This window comes from Neomonachus schauinslandi, chromosome 9, assembly GCF_002201575.2.
Source record: "Neomonachus schauinslandi chromosome 9, ASM220157v2, whole genome shotgun sequence".
Taxonomy (NCBI): Eukaryota; Metazoa; Chordata; class Mammalia; order Carnivora; family Phocidae; genus Neomonachus; species Neomonachus schauinslandi.
The window spans coordinates 39,958,791-39,975,142 of record NC_058411.1 but is presented as its reverse complement, the minus strand read 5'-3'; the positions used below and the strand labels follow the sequence as shown (position 1 = coordinate 39,975,142).

General features: G+C 40.0%; 1 non-coding gene across 1 annotated transcript; it reads left to right on the top strand.

Annotated features, from left to right (window-relative positions):
• Nucleotides 1-240: 240 nt before the first annotated feature.
• Nucleotides 241-343, top strand: LOC123325758. The gene has a single exon (XR_006540616.1). It is a non-coding gene; the product is annotated as a U6 spliceosomal RNA (small nuclear RNA).
• The last annotated feature ends 16,009 nt before the right edge of the window (nt 344-16,352 follow it).

Here is a 16,352-nt window from a genome sequence, read left to right as displayed (position 1 = left end):
TGGCCTAGAACATTATTCCTGAGTCACATGCTCTGCAGAATTACTGGAAAATATTTATGTGTAGTAGATATTCATAGAAATAATCTGGAAGGATATACTTCAAAATATTAATAATTCTTATCTCTAGGTGGTAAAATTACATGGGTTTTACTTTCTTCTTTTATTTGTATTTTAGTGAATTTTCATAACGCACATGCATTTTGAGATAAGAAATATAAGTTATTTAAAAGAGAAGGCAGTGCTTGCTTCAGCAGCATATACTAAAATTGGAACAATACAGAGAAGATTAGCATGGTCCTTGCACAAGGAGGACATGCAAATTCATCAAATGTTCCGTATTTTTAAAAAAATAATTCAAAAATAAAAGAGAAGGCAGAAAATATAATGGAAATATGTTAATACTTAAACACTTAAAATTTTAAAAATATGTGTATATAACTAAATTACCATAAACAAAATTAAAAGAGATGTCAAGCTGAGAAGAATTTGTAAATTATATGACAGTGGGTTGATAAGAAAAAGAATATCCCAATATAAAAGTTGGTTAAAGTCATAAACCATAGTCTAAAAAAGAAGAAATGTGAATGAGAATTCACAATAAGAATGAATAAGAATGTGAATTTTTAAAGATGTGGATATGACTTTTTAAAAAAAATGTTGCCAATAATCAAAGAAATGAAAAATTAAAACAAGGCACACTTTTTGCTTATCTGATTGGCAAAGATTGAGTAGTACAGTTTTGTGAGATTGTGGAAAATGAATATTTTATCATGGTTTCAATAAGAATATAAAGAGTTACAAAATTTTTAGATGGAAATTTCAAAATATCTTCTGAAAGCCTTAAAATACAGTTTTTGATCAGATAGGAATTTTTCCTGAGAATATAATCAGATAATTGTCCATAAGTGTATGTTTACTTAATAAACATGTAAAAGATGCTTAACTACACTACTAATCTGAGAAACTGGACTGAAAACAATAAGCTATATTTCATCCATGACACTGTCAAAGCTTAACATTTTTTCCAAAGTCAAGCATTGTCAAGGTTCTGAAAATCCAGATGTGTATTGTTGGTATACCCACTTTGGAAGACAAATTTGACACTGTCTATTAAAAAAAATACTATGCTTACTCCAACCAGTGACTCTCCCTTTGGTGTCTAACCTAGAGAAGCTACACATCTGCAAAGAGAGAGAAATAAGCACATGCATGTTCACCGACTATTCGTAATAGAACCCCCACAAAAAAGAGGAGCAGCCTAAATTTCCATACATAAGGAACAGATAAATAAGAGATAGTAACATTGTAGGGGCGCCTGGGTGGCTCAGTTGGTTAAGTGACTACCTTGGGCTCAGGTCATGATCCTGGAGTCCCGGGATCGAGTCCCGCATCGGGCTCCCTGCTAAGCAGGGAGTCTGCTTCTCCCTCTGACCCTCCCCCTCCAATGTGGTCTCTCTCTCTCTCTCATTCTCTTTCTCTCAAATAAATAAATAAATAAAATCTTTACAAAGAGAGAGAGATAGTAACACTGTAATACGAAGGAATGAGTTAGATTTCTATAGAACTACACAGGAACAGATTATCAAAAAGATTACTGAAAGAAAAAGCAAACTACAGAATGATATATGCAGAACAATACTGTTTATGTAAAAAAAATAAGATTTTACTAAATGTTTTTGATACATATATGATGTATGTATATTATGTATAAAAATGGATTACAATGTGCACCAAACTCATCATAGTTACTTCTCTCCAGAGAAAGGAGGGGACCAATTTAGAAGACAGTCGCCAAAGGGAGTTTTCATTTTACTTAGAACAGTCTCATCTCTCTTTTTTTTAAAGAAGAATATTTGTATACTTTAAAAATATTTGTATACTTTAAAAACACATGGAAAAGCTGGGAAATAATGTCTTGAAACATCAATAGTAATTAATTTGGGGTAGTGGGAAATGGGTATTAGTTTCTGCTTTTTATGTTTTATTTATTGAAAATTCAAGCTCTTCCCCAAAAGACATGTATATAAAGAATCTTTACCATAGCTTTGTTGAAGAAGAAGAGGAAGGAGGAGGAAGAGGAGGAGGAGGAGGGGGAAGAGGAGAAGAAGAAAGAAGAAAGAAGGGTGGAGGGAAGGAAGGAAGGAAGGAAGGAAAGGAAAAAGGACAAAAAAATCTGAAAGGCTCTATGGTATATGATTCTGGCTGCTAGGGTTTGGGGGAAGAAGGGATGAATAGGAGGAGCACAGAGGATTTTGAGGGCAGTGAAACCACATTGTATGATATTTTAATAGTGGATATATGTCATGTTATATGTGTTCAAATCCAAAGCACGGATGACACCAAGTGTGAATCCTAATGTAAATTCGAGACTTTGGGTGATAATGATGTGTCAGTGTAGGTTCACCAATCATAACAAATGTACCGCTCTGATGAAGGATGTAGATAATGGGGAGGCTGTGCATATGTGGGGGCAGAGGGTATATGGGATATTTCTGTACCTTCCTCTCGGTTTTGCTGTGAACCTAAAACTACCCTAAAAAAATAAAGTCTATTAAAAAAAAAAAAAAACCTAAAAGTTCCAACATAGAGAGTTGATCAAATTATGGTATACTGTAGAAGAAAGGTATGGTATACCTTTCCTTTGGTAGAAGAAACTATCATTAACAGCAATAATAATATGAAGACATTTTTAAGTTTACAGGGAAGTATAAGATTAAAGTTTTTAAAAAGGCAGGTGCAGGGACCCCTGGGTAGCTCATCGGTTAAGCGTCTGCCTCGGCTCAGGTCATGATCCCAGGGTCCTGGGATCGAGCCTGTATCGGCTCCTTGCTCGGTGGGGAGCCTGCTTCTCCCTCTGCCCCTCCCCCTGCTTGTGCTCTCTATCTCTCTGATGAATAAATAAATAAAATACTTTTTTTAAAAAAGGCAGGTGCAAACAGAATTAATCTTAGGAATCCATTTTGTGAAAAAGAACATTTCTGAAAGATGGATCTATGGCAACTTGTCTTATAGCTTATCTGTATTTTCTCACTTATCTTAAGAGAGCCTTATTAATTAAAATAAAGCTGAAAAAAGAAAAAGAATCTAGCAAGGGTAGGGAAGAAAGATAAGTCAATGGCACATCTAGTATTGCCCTAGGGGATATTTGATTTTTATTTGGCTTCTATTCCTCCCTTTCGTTATCTGAAAACACACACACACACACACACGACTGTCCAGCAGCTCCTTTTCCCAAAAGACACCCAGAATTTCATGCTGCCACGGGAACCCCTATGACGGGCAAAAAGGATTTGAAACATAATTTCAAATGAAAATGCAAGTGATTTATTGTATTACGTCCTAATGTGGGACAGCTGAGGACACAGCAATGTGTTCCATGTATAGGAACCTGGGTTCCAGTAGCCACCAGTATTTCTTTTTTTTTTTTTTAAAGATTTTATTTATTTATTTGAGAGAGAGAGAATGAGAGACAGAGAGCATGAGAGGGAGGAGGGTCAGAGGGAGAAGCAGACTCCCCGCTGAGCAGGGAGCCCGATGCGGGACTCGATGCGGGACTGGATCCCGGGACTCCAGGATCATGACCTGAGCCGAAGGCAGTCGCTTAACCAACTGAGCCACCCAGGCGCCCCGCCACCCGTATTTCTAAACCGTAGAGAGCCAAGCCACCTGACTCAGAATTATCTGGAGTGCCTCTTGAAAAGGAACGCTCCTCCCAAGTCCTGACCCTTGGGGCAAGAGGCCAGGGCACCAGCAGAAATAAACACTCTGGAAGATTTCCTACGCGCTCTCAAACTCAAAAACCTTTGCCAGAGACTAATCACCGAATCACTGGAATTTTTCAGAAACCTGGATTCTTCATTAAAGGGCCAGTCCTAACAATTGAGGTGAGGATAGTGTCTTTGAGCTTGCTTTGAAGAGTCCCAACACCAGAGAGGTAGAAGCTATTATCAGTTACACTCCCTCAGAGGCAGAGCCTTGGCATTTTACAGATGACCAGAGACAGAAGGAAATGCTTTCAGAATGAATTATCTTTAGGGAGCCCCCGATAGGAGAGATAGTATGGGCCAGGGAATTCCTCTCAATCTAAAGCACAGAGGAACGGTGCGGGGAGCCAGGGCCGGGCCTATCACGTAGGTGATGAGCGTGTAAGGACATAAATCAAACTTCCCAGAATGCAGGGAATTCTTCTGATGCATCGCAAAGAAAGTCTGTTTTTGACAAAGGACTGCCTTCAGTCCCAAAGTACCTCAGGATGATAACAAGACTTGCTAAATATTCCTTAGAAAACTCTAAAATGATTTGCTCTATCCCTTTCCTGCCTCCAACCAATTTCTGACCATAGGATGTGGAGACAGAACAGGAAAGCAAAACATCTCCTCCCCAGTAAATGTGAGTTTTCGCACACATGGAACACCCTCCAGAGTGGAATGTTCTAGACGTCCACTGTTCCCTATGTAACCTTACTGGCCACATGTGGCTATTTGAGCACTTGCAATGTGGCTGGTATGAATTGAGATGGGCTGTAAGTGTAAAATACATAGATTTTGAAGACAGTGTAAAAAAAAGAATGTAAATTACTTAACTTTTATTTGATTACATGTTGAAAAGATATTTTGTTAAATAAAATATATTATTACAATTGCTTTCTTCTCTTTCTTCTCCTGTTTTTTCGTACTTTTTTTTTTAATGTGGCTACTAGAACGCCTTAAAGTATATATGTGACTTGTATTTCTATCAGACAGCAGTGCCTGAGAACGAAAAAGTAAGCAGGTGCTGCCTAGCAAAAAGGTAAGTGGGAGATAGGTACTCTATTGCTTTTCAACCTAGCCCAAACTGAAGCACAGCTTCCATTTCAAAAATGTCTCTCTCTGGGCACCTGGGTGGCTCAGTCGTTAAGCATCTGCCTTCGACTCAGGTCATGATCCCAGGGTCCTGGGATTGAGCCCTGCGTTGGGTTCCCTGCTCCGCAGGAAGTCTGCTTCTCCCTCTCCCACTCCCCTTGCTTGTGTCCCTCTCTCGCTGTGTCTCTCTCTGTCAAATAAATAAATAAAATTAAAAAAAAAAAGTCTCTCTGAACTTCTCTCAAATTCCTGAGATTTCTCTCCTTTCCTTTGGTGACGTTCCTCGTGGTGAAATGAGAGATGCAGTCTTATTTTCACTTTTTTCATCTCTCAGTTCTTCAAGGTCAGAGGCCACGGTGCCTTCTGTGTTTTGCATGGCTCTTCACCCACGATGAATGCAAGATAAAGATTTGACCCACAATGATCACCATCTGTGCAAACTCCCTTCTATTGTTCACACCTGACGGGTGTTCATCAGCATTTGTGGTTGTTCATTAGCACACAGTTTTATAGATGAGCAACCATAGCTAATTGATGAGCATTTATTGCTAATGAGTAAAGGCTGATTGAGAGACGATAATAGAGTTCTAGTTAACTCTGAACAATAGATCAAAAGGCAATTCAAGCACCAGAAGACACCTGTTTTGTGCAAAGCATAGGGGAGTAAGTATACATTTATCCAGGAAAAAAAGAAGCACTGAGATTAGAATTGTACATAGAGGGGCACCTGGGTGGCTCAGTCGGTTAAGCGTCTGCCTTCGGCTCAGGTCATGGTCCCAGGGTCCTGGGATCTGGGATCGAGCCCCGCATCGGGCTCCTTACTGGGCGGGAAGCCTGCTTCTCCCTCTCCCACTCCCCCTGCTTGTGTTCCCTCTCTCGCTGTCTCTCTCTCTGTCAAATAAATAAATAAAATCTTTAAAAAACAAAAAAGAATTGTACATAGAGTACGCATTCAGTAACCACAGCAGGAAAGAATTTGGTCTGAAAAGGGAATAGCTGGCTAGAAGGGATTTTAGACATGAGTTTAGGTTTTAGAGCCGCTTAAGACATGTCTCCTAAGCTGGGCAAAGCTAGAGTCTATTGCAGCTCTTTGTGTGTTTAATTACACATTGAGCTCTTCTTATGAAATGATAAATAGCTCGTGCAGGTGTACATACATCTACCCCAGCACACAGTGTGTGTGCACACGCACACACGCACACACACATATATATGCACACACGTTTGCTCACGCACTTCACCTCACACCATCCCCCTTCTATGGCTAAAAGCTCCACAGTTGCCATAAAAACCCCTCATGGGAAACGAGGAGCTTTTCAAATATGAATCTGGAAAAATTTAGAGGATTATAATGCTTAATCTTAAAACATTTGTTATTCTGCGGCTGCTTGTACCAGTGGGCAATTACCAAAACAAGGATTAACTAAAATCCGACTTTGGCCAGTTCAGGAAAATCTGTGGGTCAAAGGGAGGAGTTTGTGAAAATCACAAACACATTTTAAAGGATTAAGCAACTCACTTGCAGTGTTTCTGTGGGACCTGCCCCATTCCCTCCTATTCCAATACTCTCCCCTGCTCCCCCCACAACGCCTACTCTGACTTGGTTTTCATATTGTTTGTTGGTTTTTTGCTTTTGCTTTTTTTTTCCCTGAAGATTTTATTTATTTATTTGACAGAGAGAGACACAGCGAGAGAGGGCACACAAGCAGGGGGAGTGGCAGAGGGAGAAGCAGGCTTCCCGCTGAGCAGGGAGCTCGATGTAGGACTCGATCCCAGGACCCTGAGATCATGACCTGAGCCGAAGGCAGACGCTTAACCGACTGAGCCACCCAGGCGCCCCTGTTTGTTGGTTTTTAAATATTGCAACCTAGTGCCAACTAGAAATAACCTGTGTTTGCAAGATTCATTTCTAAAAATTAAAATGATTCTAGAAAATTAGGAGCTATCAGCCATTCACACCTTTGTGTGAACTTGTTCAATGACACCTGAGACCAGCTGTGTTGGAAAAATAGATGGAGGGGCTCTGACTGAGGGGAGGAGAGGGCAAGTAATCTGCTGGACTTGGAGCACCTTCGGAATTCAGACAGACCTTGGAAGGTACCATGGTGAAGAACACTGAGTGCCACGAGGAAATGCAAGTCTGGTGAGAAGGGCACCAGCTACGGAGAGAGCAAGGCCCAAAGCAAGGTAAGGAAACAGATGAGGACACGCTTCACCTGGTTCAGATTCTCCTAGGGCACCATCCACTGGCTCAGGAGAAGGAAAAGGAATGCTCTTTCCTCTCTTCTGCCCTCTGCATTCCTGCCAAGACTGTCCCCTTTCCCCACCATTCAGACTTCAGGCTAGCACGATTAATGCTGTGACTATTCTGTGGTGTGTTTGCTTTTTTGGTCTAGCCTGGGAACCTGATCACCATTTAAAACATTAGTTGTTTTTTGTTTTCTTGTTTTTTTTTTTAAAAAAAAAACACAAGTATTCTCTATTGCAAGCAGGTGAAATGGGCACAAAATGAACTTTGGGGACAAAATAATTCTTAAGAATAAACTACCCATATATATAGTTTGGATAATAGCCTCATGCTTCTGATAAAGTTATCTTTACACTCTTGAGATGATTAATCTATGATCCCTTAATAAAACAGTAATTTTTAATGAAAAAATTCATTTCATAAAAAAACCACATTATCTTTTTAAGCTCATTCTTATCATTATTCTGCAGACTGGTGAAAATGTTTTTAAGAACGGCATGTGGGGCCTTGTTCTAAGCTGCTGCAGCCTCAGTACTAGTGTGGTTTTTCCAGAATTCTCTCTGCATTCCATCTGATGATACCTACCAGGCTGACTTCCTCTCTTCCTGGTTCAAAACCACTCTCCCCACCCCCCACCCCAAGCCTATCACCATGTTTCTCTTTCCTATTTGAGGGAAAATGCTCAGCTCCCTGCACCCAGTAAGGAACTGGTCTTTTCTCAGCTCAGGATCTGATGCCACACTTCTGCCCAAGTTGAGTAAAATGACATGTACTCCATTTCTGGAACTCAATAGCAGAATGAAGCCACAAGAGAAAAATACAGAGCATTGCACAGCATTTTGAGGAGGGTTGTTCTCTTTTATTACAAATGCAGGGGATGGAGGGTGCCGGTAAATAGCTAACAACTGGGTCTGCAGGGAAAGCTCTAATTTGTAGCATTTGCAGATTTCTATGATGAAACTCTTCCCACCATGATTGATTTCTAGCTACCAATATGATGTCCCTGACTGGACTGACCAGAGTGCAGTTGAGGAGGGATGTACTGCAGTTTTCCATGATGTAGTATTTGCACCATTCAGTTTCAGGTGGAATCTCAAGATCATAGATAACAGTAAAATATAGTAACAATGAACATGTGATGAGTTTTGAGTATTTATCACCTTTGTTTTTACTTTTATTTTTTTTTTAAAGATTTTACTTATTTATTTGAGAGAGAGAATGAAACAGAGAGCATGAGAGAGGGGAGGGTCAGAGGGAGAAGCAGACTCCCCGCTGAGCAGGGAGCCCGATGTGGGACTCGATCCTGGGACTCCAGGATCATGACCTGAGCTGAAGGCAGTCGCATAACCAACTGAGCCACCCAGGCGCCCTCACCTTTGTTTTTAATATAACTTATTTAACTGTAAGTTTATATGATTAAGTTTTTAATACTAACGGTGTTTAACAACTGGCTCACAGGGGCCCCTGGATGGCTCAGTCAGTTAAGCATTGGACTCTTGATTTCAGCTCAGGTCATGATTTCAGGGTCATGAGATCCAGCCTCGGGTCAGCAGATTCCACGCTCAGATTCTGCTTGAGATTCTCTCCACACACACCCCCCTTCGTGTGTTCTCTCTCTCAAAAAGCAAAACAAAACAAAATCAACTGGCTCACAAAATCCCTGAAATCTAACGATGGGTTTTTGTGAGGCAGGGCCATGGGGCTTTGGCCTGCCACAGATGTAGCTCTACCTTGAGCAGGGGACTCTTCACCTATACATTTTAAGTAGGGATATGTATCGTGAAAAGGCTTCTCAAGATGATAGCTGAAGGGATCTGCCACCAGAGGTTTAGGGATACAATCAAACACATTTAAAATCATATATTCATCTGAGACATCTGGGTTTTCTTTAGAGGTTCCCATCCTAGCACTGACCTTACTCAAAGCTCTTCAACTTGCAAATTCTAGGGGGCTTGTAGCCAGAGGTGGGATAGTTTCCAGCATAGTTCACTTTCATGTGTAAGTCAAGAGGGGGACAACCCTGTTATTCAGAATCACTGTTACACGTGAGTGAAAAGTAACGGGGTTATGTTTTACTTCCTTTAACTATGTTTAGATTTAAATGAGTATAATTTCCTAAAACAATAACATAAATCCCAGAGAAGAAAACCTGTCACTTGCAGGAAAGCAAAGCCTAAATAAAGCATTTCAATATCTCCTTTTCCACTTTAGCTGGGTGGTTAGTCTTCTGACAACCCAAAATATTATTTTAGGAGCTTGAGACACAGGGAGAGGGCATAGACAACCCAAGAGAAAAGGTTACAATCACAGTTTGGTGAAGAGAAAACACTCTCACAAAGATAATATGCCATGACATATTGTATGGCATATGTGTGGCTTTCCATGAGAAATTCCACATCACAAGGTTCTCATGTAATACAGGACTAAAGTCGCCCCTAATCTCCAAATCCAGTGTCTAAGGCTAGCATAACCTGCTGTGAAACAAGGCTCTTACATAAATCCTACATGCTGTAATATTTCAGCTACAAAGGAGATTATATCTGCCAGGATAATTCCCAATGAGGAAAGTTACAGAAAAAGTAAGTAGAATTCTTTCCCTCCACAGAACACCCAGCCCAACTTCTACGTGTAGATAAGGTTTTGCCACATGGAGACTGACCATTTTGGGGTTAAAGAGCCCACGCAGAGATTGGATGTTTAAAGAGAAAAAGAAAATGAAAATTATGTGACATACTCAGTAGGGGATATTTTGAGAGCTAACTTGGGATGGTTTATCTAAAATGCATGGCCAGGGAATTTTTACCAATGGAAGGTCAGTAGAGTCTTCACATGAGAATTCCTGATCCAGAGTGACAGGACTGTGTACCTGGAGGCAAGACTTCAGCCTTCCAAACCAGAAACAGTCAACATTAAAGCCATGCGATGCAGAAAGTACTTGGCATTTTCTGTTTGTTATTCTTGATAAGTTTCAGGTTGCTATCTTCAGTTTTTAGATCCTATCTTTATTTCCTAATCAGATGTCCAACTTCTTTAAATTTATGTGACTATAACATGCTGGTGTGTAACAGTGCTGAGATCAACAAAGCCCATTTTCTCTTGTTTGGGTTCACCTTGTGTTCTGGGTTGAATTTTGTCCCACCCCCCATCCCCACCTCACCACCAAATACATATGCTGAAATCCTAACCCCCAGTACCTTAGGGTGTGACCTTATTTGGAAATAGGGACTTTACAGAGATAATCAAGCTAAAGAGAGGTCATTAAGGTGGGCCCTAATCCAACATGACTGGAGTCTTTATAAAAAGGGGAAATTTGGACACAGAGACAGACACACATGGAGGGAAGACTATGTGAAGAGACATAGGGAATGAACGGCCAACTGCAAGCCAAGGAGAGAGGCCTGGAACAGATCTTCCCTCACAGCCCTTAGAAGGAACCATCAGCCCACACCTTGATTTTGGACTTCTAGCCTCCAGAACTGTGACACAATAAATTTTTGTTATTTAAGCCACCCAGTCTCTGGTACTTTGTTATGAATCTCTAGCATATGAACACACCTAGCATATCCTCGAGGGCCAGATAACTATGGACAACAGAAGGTGCTTCCTTTTCCCTCAGACATTCATTCCTATCTGAAAGTTCCTTCAGCTACCCCATTGACATTATTAGAATTCATCTCTACCAGTTTAAGTTCCTTTCAGGACATGATTCAGTTCTCTCAGCAAAAACCAGACCCGGGCTAATAGGAAACATCAATCGTAGCATCCACAAATAATAAAACAAGTATCTAGGAAATTTGGCAATACGTATCAAAAGCATCCGCGTTGTATTTCTACTTTTTTTTTTTTAAAGATTTTATTTGTTTATTTGACAGAGAGAGACACAGCGAGAGAGGGAACACAAGCAGGGGGAGTGGGAGAGGGAGAAGCAGGCTTCTGGACAAGCAGGGAGCCCAATGCAGGGCTCGATCCCTGGACCCTGGGATCATGACCTGAGCCAAAGGCAGACGCCTAACGACTGAGCCACCCAGGTGCCCCTGTATTTCTACTTCTAAAGACATACTCATGGATGGGCACAAAAATTGAAGTAGGAGGTACATCAGAGTTATTTTTAATACCAAAATATTGGAAGTGACTTCTTGTACAATAGATGATTGATGAAATAAAGGATGGTTATCTTGACATAGTATTTTATTATGTAGCCATTAAAATGCAGATGTAAAAAAAATGTACTGACATAGAAAATTCCCAAGATTTATTTTCAAATAAGATAAGCCAATTGTAAAATAAAATGATCCCAGGTTTGAAAGAGGAGGGCAGAGGAAGAACGGTTAATATTTCTCTCTGGTTTGTAAACTTATGGGTGATTTTATTGCCTTAAGTAGCAGTATTTTCTAAATTCTCTATAAAACAACATGAATTCCTGTTATAATTAGGAAAAAAAAGCCCTTGGGTATAAGAATTCATAAAATAATTCTTACGGGCATGATCTTGAGATAATCTGGCCTAGTTTTAAATTTATATAACTATTTCATTTTCACATAATGCACATACATAAAAGCACACAAATTGTAAATGTACAGCATGATGAATTTTCAAAGTGAAATACCCATGTAACCAGCTCCCAGACAAAAAATTTGAGCAATGCGAGCATCCTAGAGCTCTCCTCCTTGTAACTATCCCTTAAAGGTAACTACTCTTCCATCTTTTAACACCATTGTTATTTTTACCTATTTTTTAGTTTTACGTAAATATATACAATATATACTCTTTTGCTTAATGTTGTTTTTGTGAAGACTCATCCATATTTTTACAAGTAGACATGCCTTATTCATTCTCATTTTGCCAGATAGCAGGAGTTGCCAAATTATGGCTCACAGGCCAGTTGTTGATTTTGTAAATAACATTTTATTGGACCATAGCTGTGCCCATTTCTTTACACTTTGGCTGCTTTCATGCTACAATGGCAGAGTTGAGTAGTTATAACAGAGATCACATGGCCCACAAGACCTTACTATCTAGCCCATTACAGAAAAAGTTTGCCACCTTCTGCGCTATGGTATTCATTATGTGCCTTTGCCACAATCTATCTATCCATTCTACTTTGCAAAAACAACTGTGCTATTTCTAGTTTGGGGCTATGATGAGGTTGCCAGGTTCAACAAGTAAAACTATAGACTTCCCAGTTAAATTTGAATTTCAGACCAACCAACAATATTTTTAGTATATCTCAAATATGGCCTGGCCACCCTGGGCTATAATAGAATAGCTATTAACATTCAAATATGTGTCTTTTGGTGAACACATATACACAGTTCTGTTGGGTATATTCCTAGGAGTGAATTGTTGAGCTGTAATATACCTATGTGTACGTTCACATTCAGCAGACACTAATAAAGAGTTTTCCAAAGTAGTCGTTCAAATTGATACTCTTACTGGCACTGTATGATTTAGTTGCCCATCAGTAATATAGTTAGTCCTTTTAATTTTAACCAATCTGATGGGTGTGTCGTAGTATCCCACTGTGGTCTTTACTTGCATTTTCCTGATGACTAATTAGTTTGAGCACCTTTTCACCTGCTCAATTTCACATGCTCGCTTTGAAATGTCACAATTTCACATGTGCACATGCTCATTGACCATTTGGATATGGGATTTGTATGTGTGTATGTGTAGTGCCTAGTTAAGATTTTTGGCCATTTTTTTGGGTTGGGTTATCTGCCTTTTTCATGCTAGTAGATGAAAATTTGGCATGATCCGGCTTAAAATGTTGAACTGGAACAATCAGATTTTTTTCTCTCTTTTTTCTCTTTCATTCTCTCTTTCTCTGTATTTTGACCTGGAAAAGATGTAGAAAAAAAGATGGGTTTCAGCCTGACAGGCTCTGAAAATTCATAAGGTGATAGAGCATCACCGTCCAATAGAACTTTCTCAAATGACAAGAATACTCTATATCTGAGATACTCAATATAGTAAACCTATCCTCATGTGGCCTCTTTGTTTGAAATGTGGCAATTGTGACGGAGGAAGTGAATGTTACGTTTTATTTAATTTTAATTAATTTAAGTTTAAATAGCCACATAGGGCCAGTGGGGCTACAGAATTGAATAGTACAGGTCTCATAGATGGGCCAAGCATAAACCAGTTATGAATAAGCTAGTATAGGGATCCTAGCTAAGATAGTCAAAGGAGAGTTTCTTCTTTTTCTTCTTCTTCTTTTTTTTTTAAAGTTTTAACTTTTTAAAGTAATCTCTACACCCAATGTGGGGCTGGAACTCGTGACCTGGATATAAAGAATCACATGCTCTTCTGACTGAGCCAGCCAGGCACCCCTCAAAGGAGAGTTTCTGTTTCTGAATTCCCAGGAGCCGTTCAGATGAGACTGGTCTGAAGAGTTTTGAGTGGCTGGAGCTATTTTCACATCCCCTTTTACTGTGGTCTGATCTTATTAATGTTCCTGTTCTTAGATTTCTGTAAGATTGCATCTCCCTTGTACTGCCCTGATGCTGGTTTTTCAGCTTTTCCGAGTTCTTAATTAAACACAGTGAAATGAGTCTTTTCCGAGTGACTTTGCTGTGACTAAATTGATTAGTTGGCTCAGAATACTCTAAAGTCCTCTCCCTCGGGAAGAACCAAATTTTACTGTGAAGACCTTGACAGATTTACCAGCTTTACTCAACACCTCTTGGGGTGGTTGCCAAGTTCATAACCCTTTTTCCTCTCTGGGAAGACTCCCAGACACACAGGGATAGGTCCTCAGTGACCATATTTAAGCCACAAGATCTTGTCATCTTCTCTACAGAGGAGTGGTTCAAAAACTTTCAGGTGGTTCTGAATCAGTGGGAGGACTTTTTAAAACATAGATTGTGGGACCCATCCCTGCAGTTTCTTTTCCAGTAGGTCTGTGGATGGGACCCAAGCATTTGCATTTATAACAAGTTCTCAGGTGATACTGATGCTGCAGGTCTGGGGCCCCACACTTTAGGAACCACTGCTGTAGATAATTACCTCAGGGACAGTCACCCTGAGATGGGGCTATCAGCTTCTCTCAGGAATTTGTGACTTGGAACAAAGAGATGTGGAGACTGAGGGCTGTTAGAGCAGCGCTCTGGAGAGAAGTTCCAAAAACTATCACTGTTTCTTCTCTGAGCTGGTAGGTGGAGCCTTGGTTACTTAATCCTTTCACTTAATCCTATTACTTTCATTATTTTCCATAAACTGGCCATAGAAAAGTTTCTCTTGCCTGCCCCTAAAAGAACTTGAACTTTAGACACAAGTATTAGACCCAAGAACTTGTGTCTTTAGATACAAGAACTTAGAACTTGAACTATGACACAAATATATCAGTTATGGGTTCCACCAGAAAAACAAAAACCATTCTAAGTATGTAAAACAGACATAATACAGTACAGGGAATTGGTCATGGGGTGATAGAAAGTCTGAGAAGCCAAACAGGCAATGAGAGATTAGCAACAGCAGGAAGCCCCCTCTGCCCCTAGGCTGGAGGGACAAAGGGAGAAGGTGGCATTAACAGAGGCTGAGGTGAACTGGAAGAAGCTGGAACCACAGTGGACCAGCCCAACGTGGGAAATGCTGCTGCCCTTGCCAGAAACATCACCCAGTGGTGGAGAAGTGGAAGTGGAGAAATACCCTGGTCTCACGCTTGCTCTTGCTTCCAACCTCTCAGCAGGGCCTCTCTCCACTCAGGAGCCGGGGGCAGATGGCCTGTGATAGTGACGACAGCTTGGGGCAGTGGGGAAGGACAAGGCATGGATCTGAAAACAAGCCAAGGCCACGCACTGTTCAATTTGGATTTCTCATTTTTTTTTTTCCAAAGTACATTTTGCCTACTTACAATTTAGTGAGATAATATGTGCTTGCTATATAATTTCTAATAGTTTCTTGTTGAGAACAAATTTTTTAAAAATTAGCTTTTACTGTTTCATAATTACGGTTGACATTTGAGATAATCTTCAGGGGAAAACTGCACATGATAACAAGAACCAGCATCTGAATTTTCAATGGCAGAAATGTTCATATTTGTCTCATCTAATTTAATGCTCAAAAACCTTGTGAAGTAGGTTTTGTCGTTAACTCCATTTGAAGAATAAGAAAGTCGAGGCTCAGAGGGAGTAAGCAACACAGAATAAGCAAAGTCACATTGCTCAAAAGTGGTAAAATGGCATGATCCCAAACCGGGGCTCAGCACATAACCTCAATTGTTGCAAAACACCAAGCTATTGTGTGAAAACACATGCAAAGCTACAAACTTAAAATTCTTTCTCTGTTTATATCTCATTTCCTCCCTTATCTAAAGCCCAAGGTGTAGAGTAAAACCTTGTAACCAGAACTGAGAGAGGTTATTTTTGAAAGATCAGCAAAATACCCTAAGACACCTTCCCCCTCCTCCACCTGTAGATGGTCAATTAAATCTATTCTCAGTAGTCCCACAGTTCCCTGATTAATAGGCAACGATTATGGGGCAAGACGGGGTCTTTCATAAGATCATTCTAGAATAACAGCAATCATTTAAAAAAGAAAAGAAAAAAGGCAAAGAAACCCTTTGAGCATGTAAATTAAGCTAGACAGAGTGGGTGTTTTTGATGTCTCATGAGACTACTTAGTCACTTAGAATTAAATACAAACACACAATGAGCGTATATGAATGTATGTGCATGCGTCTCATAGAGAGGAAGAGAGAGACAGTTCCCTTCTGTCTCGATAGAAGTTGTTAATCTCCCTCTGGTCCCACGTCCACAGACTGCCTTTCTGCTGCTGAAGAGCCATCTTTGTTTCCCCTGGTTACCAATGAAACCATGTGCAGGGATCAGTTCAAATCCATCACCACTTACAGAAAAATGCTTCCAAATATAACACCTTACTTTCTGTATGTTATCGACATATCTATTGAATAGGAAGGACAGCTCACATGTGTGCATCCACACATTTTTGTGCTTAGAGTCTACTGTATACGATGTCTTTTACATATGGAAAGGAGCTGTGTAACATGGCACATCCCTATAACATTAATTGCTATAGAAAATGGAATTTTTTTCTGCAGGCAGGCTCCATCCTCTCCTTCATTGCTGAAGACCCAAGAGAAATTGCTGTAAAGTGATTTGTCCTATAAAGTTACTCCTTGGAGTGCACCTCAATAATATACTTTTATCTATAAGGATAAGCCCTGCCTTATAGAGAGTCTCCACATCCAATTTATTGACTCAATAAATTTCAGGCTTACTGATTATGTTTCCATCTAAAAGCTT